Here is a 22138-nt window from a genome sequence, read left to right on the forward strand (position 1 = left end):
TTACCTCAGCATCTGCAATGTCAGGGGGCCAGCAGTCTGCTGGGATAGATATTTTGCATTCTGGGAGGGGGGGGGTTTGCACTGCACCTGTCAGGATGTATGTTGGCAATATGTGTGTGTGTGTTTGGTATGTTGTTTGTGATATTTGTGTGATTTAGAGCATATCTGTGAATTCCCAACATGGTTCCTACCATCAGTTGTGAAAGCCTTGGGATTATTCTTAGTGTCCTGTACAATTTGTATCTTCATAGGTTCATAGGTTCATAATAGGCTATCCACCCTAGGACATTTGTTAGCCTAGCCAGAGTGTGTGTGGCTTTCTCCACCTCTTGCTATGTGAATATTATGGCCATTTATGATTTGCTTTGCTGTGCCTCTGTCTGGACATGACACAGTGAAGACCCCCAGTGTAACTCTATGATCATCCATCCACTTGGCAAGATTCCTGTTGAAGAGTGTCAGTGAGGGGCTCTGCCTAACATGGAGTGGGATTCTGGTCCAGGGTGTGGGGAGCCTCTGGATTATGTATCTGTCCCTCCAGCACATCCTATTTCATTATTTGTTGAGGTTGACATCTCTCACTTTCAAAGCTCTGATGGCTTTGAGTTTTCTGCGGTGGAGCATGTCCATTACTCCTGTGTTGGGCATGGCCTTGTACAACAGGCATGCAATGCTTCTGTGTAGGCAGTATGTGACTGCATTCAGCTGGGGTGTCTACAGCCAGGCAGCATATGACATATATTTGAGACCCTTTATCCTCTTGGTGAGGTACCTTTGAGGTCTTCCTAACTGCTGCAGGTGTCAGGTAAGGTACATCCCATATGAGGTATTGTACTAGATTATGGGTGTGATAAGAGAACAGTATAGGGGCACAATGACCTCTGTTGACGTAGATGTGAATCCTTTCATGATACGGTGTCCAATGTAGACAGTCTTCCTGGCCACATTGGCAATGTGAGTGTCACATAACAGGCTACTGTCCACTTGTGTCCCTAGGTCCCTGGTTACTCCTTCCATACATAATGGTTTACCACCTATGTGGTAATTTGTGGTACCTTGTTTGGTATTTGGTGGGACATTCATACTGTCCAGTGTCTTCAGGACAGCTCGGTTGGGTTCCTGTGTGTGAGAGTGTGGTCTGTAGCATGCTACAGACTGTGCAGCAGTCTTGCCTACAGTTAGTTGCACATGGGTGGACTTCAATGCCTTTTGCATTGTCAGTTACCTGGACGTATGGGTGTCTGTGCTGAATATGGATACTCACCCTCCTTTTATGTTTTGTTCCAGGTTTTGGGGCCATGACACATGATATGTGGTATAATCTGGTAGTGCTGGTGTGCTGTCAGGAGGCTTGCAGCAGGTTTCTGTCACTGCACAGACATCGATGTTCTCCATACTGGGGATGGCCTCGGGAGCATGCATATTGGGGTTTACACATCTGGCATTGGTCAGCATTACCCTTATGTTTCTTTCCACTTATGTTTTCTAGGGTGGTGGGTTAGTCTTTTCAGCCTTGCCTATGAAAGGCTCTATGGAGGTGGCAAAAGCCTTATCCAATATCCAGACGCCCAGGGGTAACAGGTGCAAGCCATCCCAGGGACAGCTGCATGGCTTGTCAAGCATGACATCCCAAGCAGACAGACATTGGATCCCCTTGGAATGACACCAGTAAGTGTGCCACTTGCTATAACTGATCATTCCATGTTTGTACTGTGGCATCATTCTTGGTAAGGGTAGGATGCTGCAAACGGTGAATGTCATACCGGCCTGGACTACATAATCAGAGAGCTCATCTATGTCTCTTTTCATGTAGTCTAGGGAGGTACATCTCAGATCATTCACACCAGCATGGGCTATGACTGCATCATATTTCTACTTGCTTTGGGGTGACCTGCATACTTGTGTTATGTGGCGTATTGTGGCAGCCTACAGGCAGCTTACTGTACCCTTTCCCTTGTTCAGTCTGGTGTGTGGGACAGCAGTGTGTCTCACTATGGAGTCACCTATTACAACTGTATCAGGCATGTTGTTTCTCCTTCTGGCCTGTGACTGTTTGGCACACCAGCTTTGTGTACTATGTGTTGCATGTGCTATGTTTGGAAGTTGTTTGATTGGGTGTCTGCTTTACAGGCCTCTGTTGGTGTGCTGTGTTTGTAATTTGTGCCTCCGGGAATGATTTTCTGTGTTTATGTCTTTGGTTTGCAGTTGTGATAGGTCTATGTGGGACTGTGTGTGTGTGGTTACCTTCTCCTCCTGACTAGTTTTGGGAGTACTGAGTTGAGGGAGCTCAGCCTCCAGTTTGGATAGATGGTTTCATCTCTCACATATATTTGTATTTCTTGGGGGGAGTTGTGGGTTGTCTGTGTACTTGGGGCAGGTGTAACATTGCCTCAAGAGTCACAGATTCAACTTGTTGTGGCTGGCCTTAGTGGATTGTATGTGTGGACATATTTCATAGTTTCATAGTTTCATAGTATAGTACTAAGCTATCTGCCCTGGGGCATTTGTAAGCCTAGCCATAGTGATGTGGCTTCTGCCACACCATGAAATGGTACAAAAATGTACAGAATAAATCTAGAATACTGTGCCTCTGTCTAGTAATTGACACAATGAAGGTCCCCTTATATAATAGAATTAGTTTACTGTGCCCCTGTCTAGCAGTGACACAGATGTGACCCCTGGGGTAAACTTACGATCTCCCATCCGCTCATCAAGATTTCTCTTGAAGAGAGTCAGTGAGGGGCTCTGCCTAATACGAACTGGGATCCTGTTCCAAAGCATGGGAAGCCTCTGGGTTATGAATCTATCCCTCCAGCATGTCCTATTCATACTTGTGCCGAGGTTTAAGTCTTTAGCTCTCGTGGTACTGATGGATTTGGATTTTTTGAGGTGGAGCATGTCCATCAGTTCCTGACTGGACATGGCCTTGTACGTCAGGCAGAGATCACCTCTGAGCAGGTGGTATGTTACTGAATAGAGCTGAAGTTTCTTTTGTCTGGCAGAATAAGACATATGTTGGAGACCCTTGATCCTTTTGGTGAGGTACTTTTGTGGTCTCTCCAGCTGTTGCAAATGCCGGGTGAGGTACATAACAAATGGGGCATTGTACTCAATCATGGGTCTGATGAGGGAGGAATAAAGGGGTACAATGACATCCTTGGATCTGGATGTGAATCCCTTCATGATGAGGTGTGCAAGGTAGAATGTTTTTCTAACCACTTTGGCAACGTGGGTGTCAAATGAGAGGTCGCTGTCTACTTGGGTCCCTAGGTCTCTGATTGCTTTTTCCATACTCAGTGGGTTGCTGTCTATGTGATAATTTGTGGGTACTTTGTTTTTTCCAAAAGGAATGACTATAGATTTTATGGCATTTAGTTTAAGGGCGTAACTACGGCACCAGTTGTCTTTTTCAGTGAGGCCTTTTTGTAGGTTGTGTGTGTCTGCTGGTGTATCAACTATGGTGCCTAGTTTGCAGTCATCTGCAAACTTTGTCAGCCACAACCCTCCCATGTTTGCTTTAACATCTGAGAAATAAATGCCAAACAAGAGGGGTCCCAGGACAGATCCCTGTGGGACACCACTTGTGACTGGCTTTGACTCTGACATTGCTCCAGCGATTTTAACTTTATGGGTTCTGTCCATTAGCCAGTTTGCAACCCATCTAGTGACATAAGCATTTACTTTTAAGCTGTTTAGCTTATCTATGATGCCTGAGTGGGGTATTATGTTGAAGGCCTTAGCCAAGTCCAGGAATGCTGTATGGACTGCTTTGCCCTCATCAATAGCTCTAGTGACTGTTTCGAAAAAGTCAACCAGGTTTAAAAGGCAGGATCTGCCCTTTACAAAGCCAAACTGGGTAGGGTCAAGTATCTGTAGGTCCCCTGTGTCTCTGTTTATGAGTTCCATATTGATTCTTTCCATAGCTTTGCAGACCAGGCTAGTTAAGCTTATGGGGCCGTAGTGTCCAGGGTCTGTAGAGGCACCCCCCTTGTGGAGTGGGACCACTGTTGCTGTATGCCAGTGTTCAGGTACATATCCCAAAGTAAGGCTAAGGTTAAATAGCATTTTTATGTGTGGGTTTAGCTCCTCTTGGAGTTCACGTAACACGCACCCCGGGATACCGTCAGGACCCATTGATGCTGTGTTTTTTGCTTTGTTTAGGGCGGTTCTCACTTGGACATCTGAGATGACAGGGAGATTACATTCAGCTGGCATAAGTATTTCTTCTTTTGGGGGTGAAGGAGGGGAGAAATTTGCACTGAACCTGTCAGCCAGAATGTTAGCAATATCTGTGGGTTCAGTGTATTTTTTGTTGTTGTGAACCAACTCTGAGTACATCTGAGGGTTTCCGCCCAGGTTTCTAACATACCTGAAGAAGGCTTTGTGGTTATCTTTAGTGTCCTTAGTGATTTTTCTCTCAAAGTTTGCCTTGGATGTTTTTATGAGAGAACGTATTTTTCTGCTAATGTTGATCAGAGATGTCTTCGCTTCATGGTATTTCGCTCTGACGTGCAGTAGCTTCCTTCTTTTGTTATACAATTTGTTTATGGCTGAGGTCCACCAGACAGGACGCTTACATTTGGTGGAGAGGGACTTGGATTTGTTTTGGATTGCATGATCCATGCATTCTTGGAGATGTCCATAGAAAGCATTAGTGAAGGATTCTACATTGTGGGATGTGGTATCCACTGGCACAGTGGGCTTAAAGGATACCATCTCAGTCTTAAGAAGAGTGAAGTCTGCTTTTGAGAAGTTTTTCACTGTGGTCTTTTGTGCTGGGGGTGGAGGTGGGATATGTATATCCAGGGTGATTAGTTTGTGGTCAGATCTCACTAGTGAGGGGTATACTTCCGGTGTGGAGCATTTTGTCCCCATGTTTGTAATGATTAGGTCTAGTATATTATCTCCCCTAGTGGGAGAGGTGACTAGTTGTTCCAGTGCATTTGAATTTATGAATTCCAGGAACCTTTGGGCTAGGGTATTAGGGCTAGAATAATGTACCCAATCTATGTTTGGGTAGTTGAAGTCTCCCAGTATGATGGTATTTTGTGATACATTCATATCCTCCAATGTCTTCAGGAAGGCTGAGTGGGGTTCTTGGGATTGGGAGGGTGGTCTGTAACATGCTACCAGTTGTATAGCAGTTTTGCCTATGGTTAGTTGCACCTGTATGGTCTCTGATGCTTCATGTGTTGCTACTAACCTGGAGGTGTGGGTGTCCTTTATGAATATGGACACTCCCCCTCCCTTTGTGGTTCGGCCCGGGTTTGGGGGTCGAAAAGCATGATACGAGGTATAGCCTGGTAGCGCTGGGGTGCTCTCAGGAGCCTTGAACCAGGTTTCAGTTACTGCACAGACGTCAATGTTCTCCATGCTGAGGAGTGCATCAAGTGCCTGCATCTTGAGATTTAGACTTCTGGCGTTGAGCAGCATTACCCTCAGTTTTTTTCCATTTTTGTTTTGTAAGGAGGTGGGTTTCTCTTTTGAGCCTTGCCTAAAAAAGGCACTATGGGGGTGGCAAGAGCCTTAGCCAATATCCGGAAGCCCAGTGGTGACAGGTGTAAGCCATCCCTTGCGAAGCAGCGTGGCTTGTCCAACATATCATCCCAGGCAGACTGACTTTGGATCCCCTTAGAATGACACCAGTACTTGAGCCAATTGTTAAAGCTGATCATCTTGTCTTTGTATTGTGGTATCATTCTTGGTGAGGGCAAGATGCTGCTCAGGGTCAGGGTCATACCAGCCTGGGCTACATAATCGGAGAGCTCCTCTATGTCTCTTTTCATGTAGTCCAGGGAGGTCCGTCTCAGGTCATTCACACCAGCATGGACAATGACGGAGTCATATTTGTACTTGCTTTGGAGTGACCTGAGTGCATGTGTTATGTGGCAGATCCTAGCTCCTGATAGACAGCTCACAGTTACCTTCTCCTTGTTCAGCCTGGTCAGTGGGACATCAGTGTGTCTGACTATGGAGTCACCTATTACTAGTGTATCAGGCAAGGTGTTTGGCCTTAAGGGCTGCGATTGATCGACACACTGATTTATTGAAGTATGTGTTGCATGTGTTTTGTTTTGAGGTGGTGGATTTTTGGATGTCTGCTTTGGGAGCCTCTGTTGTTTTGGTAATTTTTTTATTAGAGCCTCCGAGTATGTCTTTGTGTTTTTATGTGTTTGGTTTGCAGTTGTGGTAGGTTTATGTGGGACTGGGATTGTTGTGTGTGTGGTTTCCATCTCCGCCTGTTTGGTCATGCCAGCCCTGAGAGCTCAGCCTCCAGTTTGGCTATATAGTTGCATCTCTCACATGTATTTGTGTTTGTTGGGAGGAGGGGAGGGTTGTCTGTGTACATGAGACAATTGTAGCATTGTCTCAAGATACCCAGATTGACCAGCTGAACTGGAGACGATGCCAGTAATCTACCACTCGACATGCTAGAACAGTATAAGGGAGTGGTATACCTTTAAGGGAAGTGGATATTCACAGGGGTGGTAAGTAGATGTAGTGCTTTACTTAGTACAAGAGTGCTTACTTAGTATAGAAGTATGGAGAACAAGTGCTAGGCTTATTTCATTGCCATACTACTGATCAGTGATTACTTCATTGTTTATGTTTGCTCTATCATGTAGCAGCTTCCTCATTCTCTTGCATGGTTTGGTTATGGCTGGTGGCCACCATGCCAGATGCCTGCGTGTATGGCATTGTGTCTTTTTTTAATTTAGGATTGCATAATCCAAGCATTCCTGGCAGTGTTCATGGAATGGCTATATTACAGGTTCTGAGATGTGGCCCATATTTTGCACCTGCACAGGACCTTTAATTGATTCCACATCAGTTTGGAGGAGTGCAAATATTGCTTTACACATGTTTTCCACTGTGGTTTTCTGACCAGGGACTGTGGTCAGGATTTGTATATCCAGTGTGATTACTCTATGGTCTGGTTTTACCAGTGAGCAATACACTTCACATCTTGCCATCCAGTACCCATGTTGCTGATTATCACATCCAGTATGCTTACCCCTCTTGTGGGAGTGGTACGTTGTTCCTGGGCCTTTTGGTTTATGGATTCTATGAACTTTTGTCCTACAGTGCTGGAGCTAGTATAATGCTCCCAGTCTATGTCTGGGTATTTTCAGTCACCCAATATAATGTGGTTTGGGGGACTTGATATATTCATGTATTCCAGCATAGGCCAGGTGCAGTTCCTGGTGTTGGGACGGTAGTCTGTAGCAGGCTATAAACTGGGGGGCAGTTTTAGCCACTGTTACTTGACCATGGCTAGTCCATGCTGCTTCTTGTCGTGGTATCAACATGGGGGTGTGGTTATCCTTGACAATTATTGCTAGTCACCCACCTTTTGTAGCTTGTTCCATGTTTTGAGGCTGTACAGCACAGTATGAGGTGTAACCTGGTAGTGTTAGGGTGCTGTTGTTAGCCTTGACCCAGTTTTCTGTTACACCACAGATATCAACATTCTCCATACTGGGTGAGTTTAGACTGCATGCATCTTGCTGTTTCGACTTATCCCTTAACTTATTCTTATCCCTTCTGATACCTATGGAGGTAGGTTTGTGGTTTGAGCCTTACCTATTCAGGGCACACTGTGGGTAACAACAGCCTTTGCCAGTATCCATATGGCCTGCACTGATAGGTGCACGCCAGTCCTAGCAGGTGGAGCATCATGTCATGCTCAGCATGTCATCCCAAGCTGGCACACATTGGATCCCCTTTGACTAACTGCAATACTTCAGTCAATTATTGCACTTGATTATCTCATTGTCATATTGTGGCATGATGCTTGGTGAGGGTAGGATGTTAGTCAGGGTCCTCAGGTGTGCATATAGTACATGGTGTTACATTACTTAACACATGGCATTCATGCCTCAGGTGGTGCTGCAGGGCTGCCTCTGTCGGATGCGCATATTACACTTCCCTGTACATGTTTGTAAGCAGGTCATGTCATTTTAGGCATCCATGTTATTATTTGAGTGAGTCAGAGGGGGTATCATTCCCAGGGTTCCTACTGAGCCAGTGTATGTGCTATGCGTTGCCTCTTTGCCAAGGCCAGGGCATACTGGGCACACCTCCTTCTGCCTACTGGGGCAGGCTCAGGTTGTTCCTCCTCCGAGTCACGCTCTGCCTGTGATGGCCTTGGCAGTGGTGGGGGGCTGTTTGGCCCAGCCCTATGCTGGTCCTGCTGCAGCTGTTTTTGCAAGATCATATTATATAGCATAGCACATACCATGACAATATGGGTACATGTAGTTGGTGTGTAGTGCAAGGCTCCACCAGATGTGTCCAGACACCGGAACCGTGACTTGAGCAGCCCAAACACACGCTCTATTACATTACGTGTTTGTGCGTGTGCCTCATTATGGCGTTCCTGTTCAGGTGTGTGTGCATTTCTGATGGGTGTCATCAGCCACAGCTCCAGTGCATAACCTGCATCCCCCACTAGGTGTCCGTGTGGGATGTCCCCATTGGCAAATGTCTGGTACAGCTGTGTCAAATGCCAGATGTGGGAATCATGGTAGCTCCCATGACAGAGTCCATGGAAAAGTGAATAAACACAACACAACACATGCCCCCACAAACTATGAACAGAAAATATATAAATGAGCATGTTATATATTTTTGTTAAATCGTAAAAATGTTTGCCCATGAGTGCGCTCGTTTCCGCAGCCACAGTCAGTGGGAAAGCATATAAGAACTAAATATACAAAGTAAGCCAAGAAGCAATCGTGTAGCAGTAGAGACTTCGGCTGAAGAGCAGGCATCCATGGTTCGAGCCCCCACAACATCAATTTTATTTTTAGTAAAATAAGCACGAAACAAGTCCCTGACAAATATGTACACATATAAAATCACATTTTATGTAAAATGTAATGAAATAGTCCATTTATTTTGAAGAAATGTGAAGTAACAAAACAATAAAAAATGTGAGATGTGCCTATAGCTGAGCTGCAGTTTAACAAGGTAAGTGCATCTGCCCGTAGGTGAGCAGTGGTTTAACAGGTGCAAAACGAGTGCCCGTAGCTGAGCAGTGGTTTAACACACTGAAACTGTGTGCCCCTAGCTGAGCAGAGCGTAATATGCGTGATGACAGCCAAATGGGGCATAAACCAGCGTACCCCGTTTGCGTGGAGCTGCGCACCACACTAACAAGCTAACCGATGGACAACGTTGAGCAAGCTGTAACAAAACTGCCTTTACACAGACACACCCCCTAGCCTGTCTGTAGGCCCTACCCCGCTCACCGGCTGGTACTTTGATGCGTATGTGCGTGCAGTCTATTGCACACACTACCTCAGGGTATTCCGCTATTTGCTGGAAGAGATGCATATTGCTGGCCAATACCTCACGGGCATTGGGGAAATATACATGATCACCGACATGTGCTGACATGGCATCCAGGAACTGGTGCAGTACCGTGGAGGCTGATGCCTGTGATATCCCCATCATATCACCAGTTGGTCTCTGGAAGGTACCTGTTGCTAGTATTCTTAGGCCAACACATACCTTGGTTTCCACTGGGATGGGTTCCCCTCTGTTGGTTCTGTGTGTGAGGCGTGGCCTGCACAGCTCCACTATTTGCTGCAGGAGGTCTCTGTCCACTCTATAGCGCTCTACTATCTCCAGCTCATGTAACCCGTGGTAGGTGACCCTGGGCCTGTACACTCTTCTCCGTCTCCTCACTGTGGGTTTTCTGGCACCATCTGCATCGTCACCACCCTCAGCAAGTCGCCTATGTCTCATTATGACAGCTATGGCAGCCCCTAACATTTTTGCTCTGAGTTCAGCTTTTTCAGTTTTCACTTCTAATAGCTTACTCCTGTCTTGCAGTGTCTCTTGAGAGAAACATCTTGCACTGCTGTTTGCAGATTTTTAAGTGTTGAGCAGAGCTACTATTCTGCCTGTGTAATTGCCTACTTCTAATTGTTTTCACCTGATAGCTCCAGCAGTATTCCCTGGTAGCTTCCTACTAATTCTGTTGCTTCCTTTTTCCTTTCTGTTTCCTCAGGGGGGAGCAGCGTGTATACCAGCAGAAACACGCTCACAGTGGCTTACACGTGCACACACATGCTTACATGGTTCAGAATCTGCTTATTCGGGTTAAAACGTGCGCACACCCGTGCAAACAGTGTTAAACATCTCCCAACACGCTCCCACATGCTCAGTCTGTCTTACACGCACACACTGTCTTACTCGTGCTTCATGGAGCGCACACGTACGCATGCATGCCCAGCAAGAAACTTTGGTGTAGGCAACAGTGTACACCTTCCATTTCTTGACTTTCCCATGCTTATGTTTTGGCACTCCTCTTTCCATGATATGTGTCTGACATCTGTCATGTATCTCTGATCTCCAATGAACTGCATTTCTTTCTGCCATTCCCCGCTGTGATGTCACCTATCTCCTACTCTGTTCCTCCCCCTTCTGTAACTCTTACACTACTCAAAATGTGCTCATTTGCTATGTGACAATGGAATTCAGTATACTAACACTCATTTGCATCAGATTGCCTACTAATGCTTAGTTACATCTCTTAGACTCAGCTTCCCCCCTTAGCAACCACTACACGGTGGCCATGTTGTTTTTGGTCTGCTGGTCCCTGCACTGAAAATCCATGTATTGCATAAAACCCACATTTGTGGGTTTATAACCTTCATTTTTATGTATTATGCAGCGCAGCCCTTTTGTGCGGGGCTGCGCTGGGTTTAAACATCGGCGATCGCCGAAAAAAAAAATTATATTTTTATTACTTTTGCATCAGGTTACCTTGCCAATGGCCACATATTTGGCCATTGGCATGCTGCCTGACACATATGCACCCTTCATTTGGAGCTGACATGGCTCCGTTGTGGTTTTTGCAGAAACGTACTCAGTTGTCAACTGAGTACATTTCTGCAGCTAAAATGGCTCTTACACGGGCTGTTTTGGGCTTCCTGGATCACTAATCATCCTCATTTGCATGTTATTCGGCTGCAAGTGAGGTGATTAGCTTATCCACACCCACTCCGTGTAAGAGACGTTTTAGCTTGTCTCTTACACGGACTTTGGGCTGTTTCTGGATCGCGAAGGCTGCATGGAGTCTTACACGTCTCTTAGACTCCGTGCAAGCCTTCGTGAATCCTGCCCATCGTCTTTCTCAGTCTGCATGACATGCTATACCTGAACCATCTTCTTTCTCAGTCTGCGTGACATGCTATAGCTGAACCATCTTCTTTCTCAGTCTGCGTGACATGCTATAGCTGAACCATCTTCTTTCTCAGTCTGCATGACATGCTATAGCTGAACCGTCTTCTTTCTCAGTCTGCATGGCATGTTATAGCTGAACCATCTTCTTTCTCAGTCTGCATGACATGCTATAGCTGAACCATCTTCTTCCTCAGTCTGCATGACATGCTATAGCTGAACCATCTTCTTTCTCAGTCTGCATGGCATGCTATAGCTGAACCATCTGCTATAGCTGAACCATCTTCTTCCTCAGTCTGCATGACATCCATCTTCTTCCTCAGTCTGCATGACATACTATAGCTGAACCATTCTCTTTTCAGTCTCAGCGCGGATATGCTATAGCTGAACCATCTTCTTTCTCAGTCTGCGTGACATGCTATAGCTGAACCATCTTCTTCCTCAGTCTGCATGACATGCTATAGCTGAACCATCTTCTTTCTCAGTCTGCGTGACATGCTATAGCTGATCCATCTTCTTTCTCAGTCTGCATGGCATGCTATAGCTGAAAACTTTCTCATTCTTAGAGTTGATTATTGCCTGCCTCTGTTAGCATGGCATTCTAGACCATCACTCACAAAATGCATACTTCAGAAAACACAATATGCCAATTTGTTGCAGATGCCTTTGCTTATCACTATAACCTTGTAGACGTTTTTCTGGTCTTAGCAGAAGTGGTTTTATGTACAGGCTTTAAGAGTGGCCATGGAAAGAAGGGCTGCAAAAGGTAATGGCAATAGGAAAGTATGTCAAACTAAATGCAGATTTTCAGAGAATAAAATGAATAGATAAGGAAACATCTTTAAATAAGAACCATAAGGAAGATGGCAAGACAGTAAAAGAATGAGAAAGACACATAACCTCCACAGTCAGAGGGTGATATCAAGGGAAACTTCTATGGGAAAATAGGTGTGACAAAAGGCAAAGATGCAAAGGATGTGCATTGATTGATTCATATCATCGAATGTTCTCCAGTTCAGACACAGACATTCTGGAGTGGAAATTCACGTAGGCCCTAGAAAGCATTGATGCAAGATGTGATGAAATTCCAGCTGGCTTGTTTAAAATGTTGCAAAATAATGCTGTTAAAGAGCTGCTAAAACCGTGGCCGCCTTAGGATCATAACAAAAAAATAATACTTTACTTTCCAGTCATAAAAATGGCAAGTTTTAAAGAGTGCTCAAATTATTATACAGCTGCCACTTGTTTCATATACTAGTAGGATAATGCTTAAAATTCTGAAAGCTATACTCCAGCAGTATATAGACCAAAAACTGCAAGATACAGAAGTCAGTTTTAGAAGAGGCAAGGGCAACCGATATTATCTGTGAGCATCTGTTGGATAATAGAGAAAGCAAAGGAGTTCCAGAAAAAGAAACATTTATTTGTGTCTTATTGACTAATTTAAAACATTTAACTGTATGAATGATAACTAAATGGGAAGTTCTTAGAAAAAAAATGGATATCTGGGGTCATTTTCTTTGCCTCCTGTACAATATTTATGCAGGCTAGGAATTAATGGAACCAAATCTGAAATAACTGACTGTTTCAAGATTGGGAGAGGGGTGTGACAAGGCTGTATATCATCACCCTGCTTAATTAATTTATGTGCCAAGTAATCATCATGCAAAATGCTGGACTGTAGACTCAGATTCTGGAATCAAAATTGCTGTGAAAAACATTAACAACCAGAGTTACGCAAATGGCACCACTGCCATGAGAACGCAAGAAGGAGTTGAAGACCCTCGTGATGAAGGTTAAAGTAGAAAGTAACAAACCTGGCTTGTTGATCAAAAATTCAGCCCTACCAGTTATTTGCAAATACTTATTTTATTTTACATTTGTTAACCGGGGATGTCCGACTGGGACAGTGGCCCTTTTAGAGCGGAGGCCCAGGGAGAAAAGTTCCATTACAAACACACATTAAAAACACTACAAACATTTGATAACAATCAAGAATACATAACTTTGGTAAATACAGGTAATAAATAGTTCATACATAAACACAAAAAACTGAAAGAGTAATATAAAGTGGAAAAAAGAAGAAAGCTAGCAAATAAACTAGCATAACATAGCTTGTGCCATCATAGAGAAATGACTGATCAGTAGATCAATATCATGGTTTTGGTGGTAAATATTTATGAGATATGAGAAATGTATGGTATATGAACAAGGCTGGAAGGTATGTAGACAAAGCCAAAGAGGCAAGATTACATTGGTTTGGACATGTGCTGAGGAGGGATGCAGAGTATACTGGGAAAAAGATGCTAAGGATAAAGCTGCCACGTAACAGGAAAAGAAAGGCCTAAGATAAGGTTTATGGATGTGGTGAGAGTGGACATGCAGGTGGTTAGTGTGACAGAGCAAGATGCAGAGGACAAAAAGAAATGGAAACAGTTGATCTGCTGTAGCGACCCCTAAAGGGAGCAGCCAAAAGAAGAAGCAGATGGTATATGAACAAGAATATGGCTGATTACTGCTATGTTAGTGTTAGTTGTTCTAAACAGTGATAGCTAAGCCAATATTGAGGTGAAGTGCAAGAAGGAGGTAATATGATGAAACTGTAGGAAGCCTGAGATAGACAGAAAAAAGTAGGAACAGTAGTGAGCTTGACATAGAGAGAAATTGGACTTCAGTGAGAGAAGAGATAGTTTGATTGGAAGAACAAGGAAGGGCAGAATGATCAGCCTGGAGTAGTGCAGGAGCAAAGAATTGATAAAGTGTGAATTAAATTGTGAGGCAGTGCTATCTGTGGAATTTGTTGTAATTGGGGCTGCGGTTGTGAACTGTCCAAGCTTTAGTAGCTGTTTGTTTTTCTGGGGATTGTTTTGGTGTTTTTGTTGCATTGTTGTATAGTATAACTTTTTGTCATGCTTGATTTTTTTATTTTTTTTTTTGGCAAGGTTGCATAATTGATGGTAGGTAAGATGGGAGTCTTGATTTTTGGTCTTGTGGCATAGGGACCAGGGTCTGTCTCTTTGTTTTGAAGAGCAGCTTGTTGTCATTAGTAAGCCATGATATGTGCTTGGGGTTTGAACAGGTCTTTCTAAGGGGAGCTAGATTGTGTAGGATATTGAGGAATTTGTCACTGAAATATTGAACATCTGGGTGAAGGTTCAGATATTTTAAAGGGGACCAGTCACATTGTTGCAGGAGGTTCATAGGTTCATAGATCAGTACTATGCTAAATGACCTTAGGGGTCATTTTAAGACTAGTGAATTATCCCATGTTAGAATCAAACCCTGTACCTTGGTGTCTGCAAGGTAAACACCGTAACTGTTATGCCAACCTGATTTGAAGACTTCAAGGGAGAAATGTCTTTTGTTGTGGACATGTTTGTAAGTGATATTTTAGTAGGGCAAATGCGGTGCCTAAAGGTAAATGGGTAGGTGGTCACTTAGACTGTCAGGGAAACAGTCAGACTGGTGACAGACAGAGGATTTATTTGTAAGTGTCCAGTCTAGGATTGATTCTTTTTTGCTATGTTTGTTAAGTCTGGTAGGGGGTTGTATAATTCAACAGAAACCATGGAGGTCAATAAAATAGGAAGGATTTTCCAAGGAGCAGGTGTACCTGTCCATGTTGAAATCTTCATTATTATTGTTTCTTGACTAAATGTTGAGGCACACCAACAAAGGTCTTCAATAATGCCTGGGTTGTCACCTGGGGGCATATAAATAACTATTATAATGATTTGTTTGTTGTATATAATGAATGGTGCAATGGTGCAGCTGTAGCATTGTTGCCTCCCAGAAAGAAGTTTGATTCTCGGCTGGATTGCCTTCAGTGGGGAGTCTACATGTCCTCAATGCATTCCTGTGGGTTTTCTCCGGGTTCTCTGGTTTCATCCCATGTTACAAAGACATGTGTCTGGAGCATTTCTCCATAGGCCTCCGCTGAAAATTGGCTTAATTCCAAATTGGACTTTCCTGATAAATAAATAAGGAGTCTATATAGTGGTGTAATAAGCTAGTGTTTTGGCTTTTTAGTTCTGTTAAAGGAAATAGTATTCTTATTCAAAATTATTTGCTCTATATCTCTTTGTATAAGCATTTGTGCACGTGTGTTCACACAAGAATGTGTGCATGTATGCAAATCTGTTTGTGTGTGTGTGTGTGTGTGTGTGTGTGTGTGTGTGTGTGTGTGTGTGTGTGTGTGTGGGTGGGGGTGGGGGGGGTTGAGTGTTCATGTGTATGTTCACTTAAGAGTCTGTGGATACATCAGAATCTGTCTTTGTGCACATGTTCGCTTGCTTGTGTGTGAGTGTGCTTGCATGTGCATGCTCACGCATGTGAGTTTAGCAAACTGTTAAAAACTGAAGACTCAAAGAAGAAAAATAATCAGAAGATAATCACCACTCCTTTCAATGATAAATCACTGAAGATTTTTAATGTGAACACTTTCATCCACTTACAATGAAGGAACTTCATCAGACACATTATTAAAATACTAAGTTTAAATAGTCATGAACAAGTAATGACATCATAACCTCTTCCAGTTGTAATTATAAAATTTAAAATATAAAACTTTAAATGTATAGAAATTCATTCATAAATTATATATGTATACAACATGATTATATATAAGATGATAAATAAAAGGTTTTTTATCTTAATAAAGATTTTAGTTTCAGGACACATTGTAATGAGCAAGAATCATTAAGTCCTGGATAGGCAAATGCATTTGTTTTCAATTGGGGTTTATATTATTTGCACAAAAACTGAATCGTGCAAACACGTATTGAGCGACACGTAATGGGCAAAAGCCCAAAACATTGAATTCCAAACATGACAAAACTAACAAACTAATACTGTCACTAACTGTTGTATGCAGGGGGGGAAAGCCCCCCGCACCCCCCCAAACCCCCTACTTAAATATACCAACTCCGAGATCACACTCCATTGAAGCAAAGGGAAGAATTCCCTACAGCGGTCTCCATTCATACTTTCAATATTTTGAATATTCGCTCTTTGTGTGTCGCTCAATGAGTGTTCACACGATTCAGATTTCGTGCAAATAATATAGATGCTTCAATTGCCATAGCAACTCCTTCTCTTCAAGTTTTAAAGCCCAAGGGCCCCCTCTAGGGTCAACTTCTAACTTTTTAATAACCATAAAATGGAAAGAATGATGAACAAATTCCAAGATGTGCTTTGCTAGTGCATTGTTTTTATTCTGTCTCATCATGCTATAATCATCTTCTTTCGGCTGTTCCCATTAGGGGTCGCCACAGCGGATCATCTGTTTCCATTTCTTCCTGTCCTCTGCATCTTGCTCTGTCACACCAACCACCTGCATGTCCTCTCTCACTACATCCATAAACCTTATCTTAGGCCTTCCTCTTTTCCTGTTACCTGGTAGCTTCATCCTTAGCATCTTTTTCTCAATATACTCAGCATCCCTCCTCAGCACATGTCCAAACCAATGTAATTTTGCCTCTCTGGCTTTGTCTCTAAACCTTCCAACCTGGGCTGACCCTCTAATATACTTATTCCTAATCCTGTACACTCTCGTCACACCCAGTGCAAATCTTAACATCTTTAACTCTGCCACATCCAGCTCAAACTCCTGCCTTTTTGTCAGTGCCACTGTCTCCAACCCATATAACATAGCTGGTCTCACTACCCTCTTGTAGACCTTCCCTTTCACTCTTACTGGTACTCATCTGTAACAAAAACCAAACAGGAAAAGCTTACACCACTGGCTATGAGAATCTTGAGAAACCTGTAGCCCCTTCTTTAAATGTAAGTCCAAGGTACCACCCAACAAACGAAAGCAGCAGCCCTCTGATAATAACTCCACACTTTATTCGGACACGAAACATACACTAACAATAGTTAAGCGCTTTCACATGTACACAACACAGGCTTCATCAGAACTGTCTTACATTTTGGTTTAGCTCGATTTAAATTACTTTTTTGGTGCCAAACAGAGCTCACAGATTTAAAGACACAATGTGACCAAAATAATTTGTCTTACGTTACTAAATTTCATAAAAGCAGATCAATTCATACGATAAATCTAAAATAAAATAATACAACCTATAATACAACCTATATACCTGGTTTGCTCAAATGCATATCTTAATACTAACTAAATCAATAATATAAACATTAAATATGTTAATACATATAAAAAAAAAGTGTTAAAAAATGTATATATAACAATATAATGTCCTGTATATGGGTAAATGATTATATAATTATTGTGCAATATACTAATAAATACATAAAAATTCTTAAAAATTCTAATAAATACATAAAAATACTAATACATCAAACTCGTAACATCATTTAAAATATATGCTTACAATATATTTAAAATATTTAAAATATATATTAAGTGTGAGATGACTTACTAAGTAGAGGTTTAATTGAAATATTATCATTCAGACCGGGAGTAGAAGAGGCATCCGTGAATAATTGCCACCACATTTCACGGTAAGATAAGTGCCCTTTACTATCACCTCCCCTAGGGTCTGATTTAATAATATCTATAATACCAAATGAAAATTGATGATCAGAACCATACTGGTTAATATGTCTATACAACGCATTCTTATCATCTCCCTTTTTTATACAATACATATGGTCATAGATACGTTTGTTAAACTGCCTCTCAGTTTTCCCAATATAGAAAGCTGAACATTTTACACATAATGCAATGTAAACCACAAACTTCGTTTTACAGTTTCCGTGTCTAAATTTAATATAAGACCTAGATATATTATCTAACCTCACTACTTCTTCAGTGTTAATCAAATAACACCAGTTACAACTACCACATTTTTATGTATGTGTAGCTTTATTACTTATTAAAATTGGTCCTTTTTCTAAAAAACTTTTTATGTTGGGACCCATTTTATTTACAAAGTAAGGCTTGTTACCAACTATATCAGACACATATGTATCTGTCTGGATAATATTCCAATTTTTGTTTAAAATCTCTTTAAGCTTATGTATATGTGGCCCAAATTCCAATATACATGCTCTACTTAAATCAATGGGCTTATGAGTACTATTGAATATTCCATTGCTGTTACCAGGATTTCTGTGTGATATACCTAATAATGGGATATATTTGGTCCCCCATCCCTTAACCACTTGTTTTTTTACTTTATCAATCATTTTCATATCATATCCTCTATCTTTAAATAACATAGTTATATATGTTACCTCCTCCTACATATCGCTATATGACGAGGTCATTCTTAATGCACGGACTAATTGTCCCTTATATATATTTCTCATCAAACTTTTAGGATGATTGCTAGAAAATTCTAGATAACTATTCGTGATGAAAATTGCACATTATCTTTGTATATAAAAGTATCTAAATAAGCCAAACCTGTCTGATTTTGAGAACTAGTGAATTTAAGAAATGTGCTACTCAAATTGATGTAGTCTAAAAATTGATCCAAACTCTTTTCATTACCTTGCCATAAGATATATATGTCGTCCAAAAAACGACAGTAATACTTGATATTTTTATAATATTCACTGTGGAAGATGATTGATTCTTCCCAGTCAAGCATGACTAGGTTGGCAAACACTGGGGCACAAGCTGCTCCCATTGCTACACCTCTCTTCTGTCTGAAAATTTCCCCTTCAAAGTAGATAAAATTATAGTCGAGTACTATACTCATCATCTCCATAATGAGACAAATCTTGTCCCATTCGTACTCAACATATTTCCTCATACTTTGAACAAATGCTTCCAGACCCTCGTCCTTGGGAATACAAGAGTATAAATCGATTACATCGATAGTGACAAATCTTATACTTTCGTTTAAGGTATCTATGGGATATTGAGACAAAAACTCCCAAGAGTCTTTCACTAAATGAGGGATTTTTTCATAAACTGATTTTAACATAGTATCGATAGCAACCCCTAAAGGAAATATTTTAGATCTACTGCTGGAGATAATAGGTCTAAATGGTGGATTCTTGATGCTCTTATGAATCTTTGGTATGCCTACTAAGGTTGCTATCACTGGATGGTCTACTCTTAAATAACTATAAGTATCCATAGTGATGCGTTTATCAATTAAAAATTCTTCAATATGTAAATTAATCCTCCTGTATGCTAAATTCACCTCATTTAATGAAACAACTTCATAATTATCTGTGGAATGTAGTATATCCAAAATCTTTGAAGAATAAGTCAACTGATCATACAAAACAATACCCCCTCCTTTGTCTGGTTTCATTACTCGAATAGTTCTATCATTTCTTAACTCATTTAACATTTTTTGTTCATCATCAGATAAGTTGCTTTTAGTTTTATTGCCCTTAAGAGTATTATTCAACTGATACAGTTGTTTGGTTACAAATTTCTCAAATACTCCTATAGTAGGATGATTAACTGGTATAAATGTGCTCTTCTTTTTCAAGGTACTAGGACCATTATAAATATTCTGTCCATTCACTTCCTAGTTGTTGAACATAATAGCTAAATTTAATTTCCTGGAGTATAATTTAACTTGACTAATATTATCTACCAGTTTAAAATTAGTAGTAGGAATGTATTTTAATCCTTTAGAAAACAAATTGAAATGGGATATATTTAATTCAACATCCGTATAGTTGTAAATATTAAAATGCTTATAACTATTTATAACTCCTACTGTAGTAAAATGTAATCTACTGTCTATAATTTCATCTTCTCTGATAGAATTAATTTCTGTATTCTCATTGATTGGTAGTACACTATTCTCAATCAGTGATATGGTTCGAATTTTTTTTCCAGTTCCCTCCCCATTTCCAATCTCTTGTCTTGCCTATCTGTTTGTTCTTCCAAAAATGTGAATTCCGCTCAGTCTGATCGATCGCATCCCTTTTTTCATAATTATCACAATTATTATGATCATACCTATCCTGCATGTTATAATAATCGATATGCAGTACCATTTTTGTATTGTTGAATATCTCTCTTCATTTTATTACTCTTCCTTTCAAAAACTTTTTTAGCATTAGATTCAGCCACATTAAATTGTTTAGTATATAGTCTTTCCCACTGCACAAATAATAAATCTTTTAAAATCACTTCATTTAATTTTTCAATTTCTTGCATACTCTTAATTAATTTTTCATCATTAAATTTTATCAACAATTTCATATAACCTATACCACAACTATCAAAAAACAAATTAAAATCATTCATAATATTGTCATTAATATCAATTCCCATAGGGTACTTGAAAAACCTTAAGCCCTTCGGTATAATATTAGATTTAATACATTTACTCAGATGTGCATTGTCTAATTTCAATGAATTGATCAAATTAAGTTTCTTTCCAAACATATAAATAATATCCTTTAACGATCCTTTAGGTACAAAATTATCTAATACATCATCATGTACTTTATCCTGGTCAAATTCACAGTCCTTATTTAAAAATAATCTCAACTTATTCGTACTGCCAACTTTTTCAGTATTGTCCATTCGAAAACTGTTTTTATCAGTCCCAGTGTCAGTCACAGTATGGGCATAGGTCCTCACTGGTATCTTCCTCTTCGGTTTAGTACCTATCCTTTTAGCCTCATCATCAGTGTCAGTGAAAGAAAAATCAAAAGTATAATCTAAAAAAACAACTCTACTACTATTTCTGTGTTCATTGACATGTGAACTGGTGGGCAAATCAATAATGTTAATAACTTCTCTACCATCCCCTTGCCCATTCGGGATGCTAGAAAGTTTCACTGTACTGTCCGAAGAATTGTCGTTATACCCGACTAAACTGTTCACTTTAAAATTCTCAATATTAGCATCAAGTTCCATAGGAAATTTCTCTAATAAATCTTGTCTTTGAGAACAGTGCAACGAGCTAATAATCTTTCTGCTATCGTCTACACATTGTCGGTTAGCCTGCTAACAAGCCGCTGATATTGACTTTGTCCTTATCCTTATCGGACATACCAAATGGTACTAAATTAGTGATAAGCGACGTGAGTCTCTGTACTTCAATTTTTAAATCAAATAATTCTGATTGCAACTGCTGCACAGATAGATCTTGTACCTTTGGTGGAGACTGTCCGGATTCCCGATCAGATTCCATAGCTGAAAACGACTATATCCACAAACAGCGTTCGCCGCAACAAGTAACAAAAACCAAACAGGAAAAGCTTACGCCACTGGCTATGAGAATCTTGAGAAACCTGTAGCTCCTTCTTTAAATGTAAGTCCAAGGTACCATCCAACAAACGAAAGCAGCAGCCGTCTGATAATAACTCCACACTTTATTCGGACACGAAACATACACTAACAACAGTTAAGTGCTTTCACCTGTATACAACACAGGCTTCATCAGAACTGTCTTACATTTTGGTTTAGCTCGATTTAAATTACTTTTTTGGCGCCAAACAGAGCTCACAGATTTAAAGACACAATGTGACCAAAATAATTTGTCTTACATTCAGTGGCGGCTGGTGACTTCAAATTAAAGGAGGGCTGTAGGAGATAGCTGAATGGGTGGGGCCAATGGGAAGGGGTGTGGTCAATTAAAAAGGGGGTGGGGCTATGCTCAAAACCACAACTGGAACCTTAATTAAATACGCTGCCCTGGGTGCCAAACAGTCATTATGAGAGACCAATCAAGACAAAATGAAGTGTAGAAGAAAAAAATATTTCAATGCATTGGCTACATGACAACTTACTTAATATCCAGATGGAAACAGGTTGTGAGGCATGAAAAAATAAATTACTTTTTAAATACATTACTGGAATGCCAGTCAAAATCAAGTATAAAAAAACAAGCAACACTCAACTCAAACCACTACTCCTTGCACTACAGTTCTAATTATAATTTATATTCAGCTTTATAAAATTACCAAGTAACATGCTGAAAGTAGCAATCTCTGTGATACCCCCACTTGTAAAAATGTTTCTTATCCAAAAAAGACCTGC

The sequence above is a fragment of the Protopterus annectens genome, chromosome 1.part1 (assembly GCF_019279795.1).
Source record: "Protopterus annectens isolate FY-2018-M chromosome 1.part1, PAN1.0, whole genome shotgun sequence".
Lineage (NCBI taxonomy): Eukaryota > Metazoa > Chordata > Ceratodontiformes > Protopteridae > Protopterus > Protopterus annectens.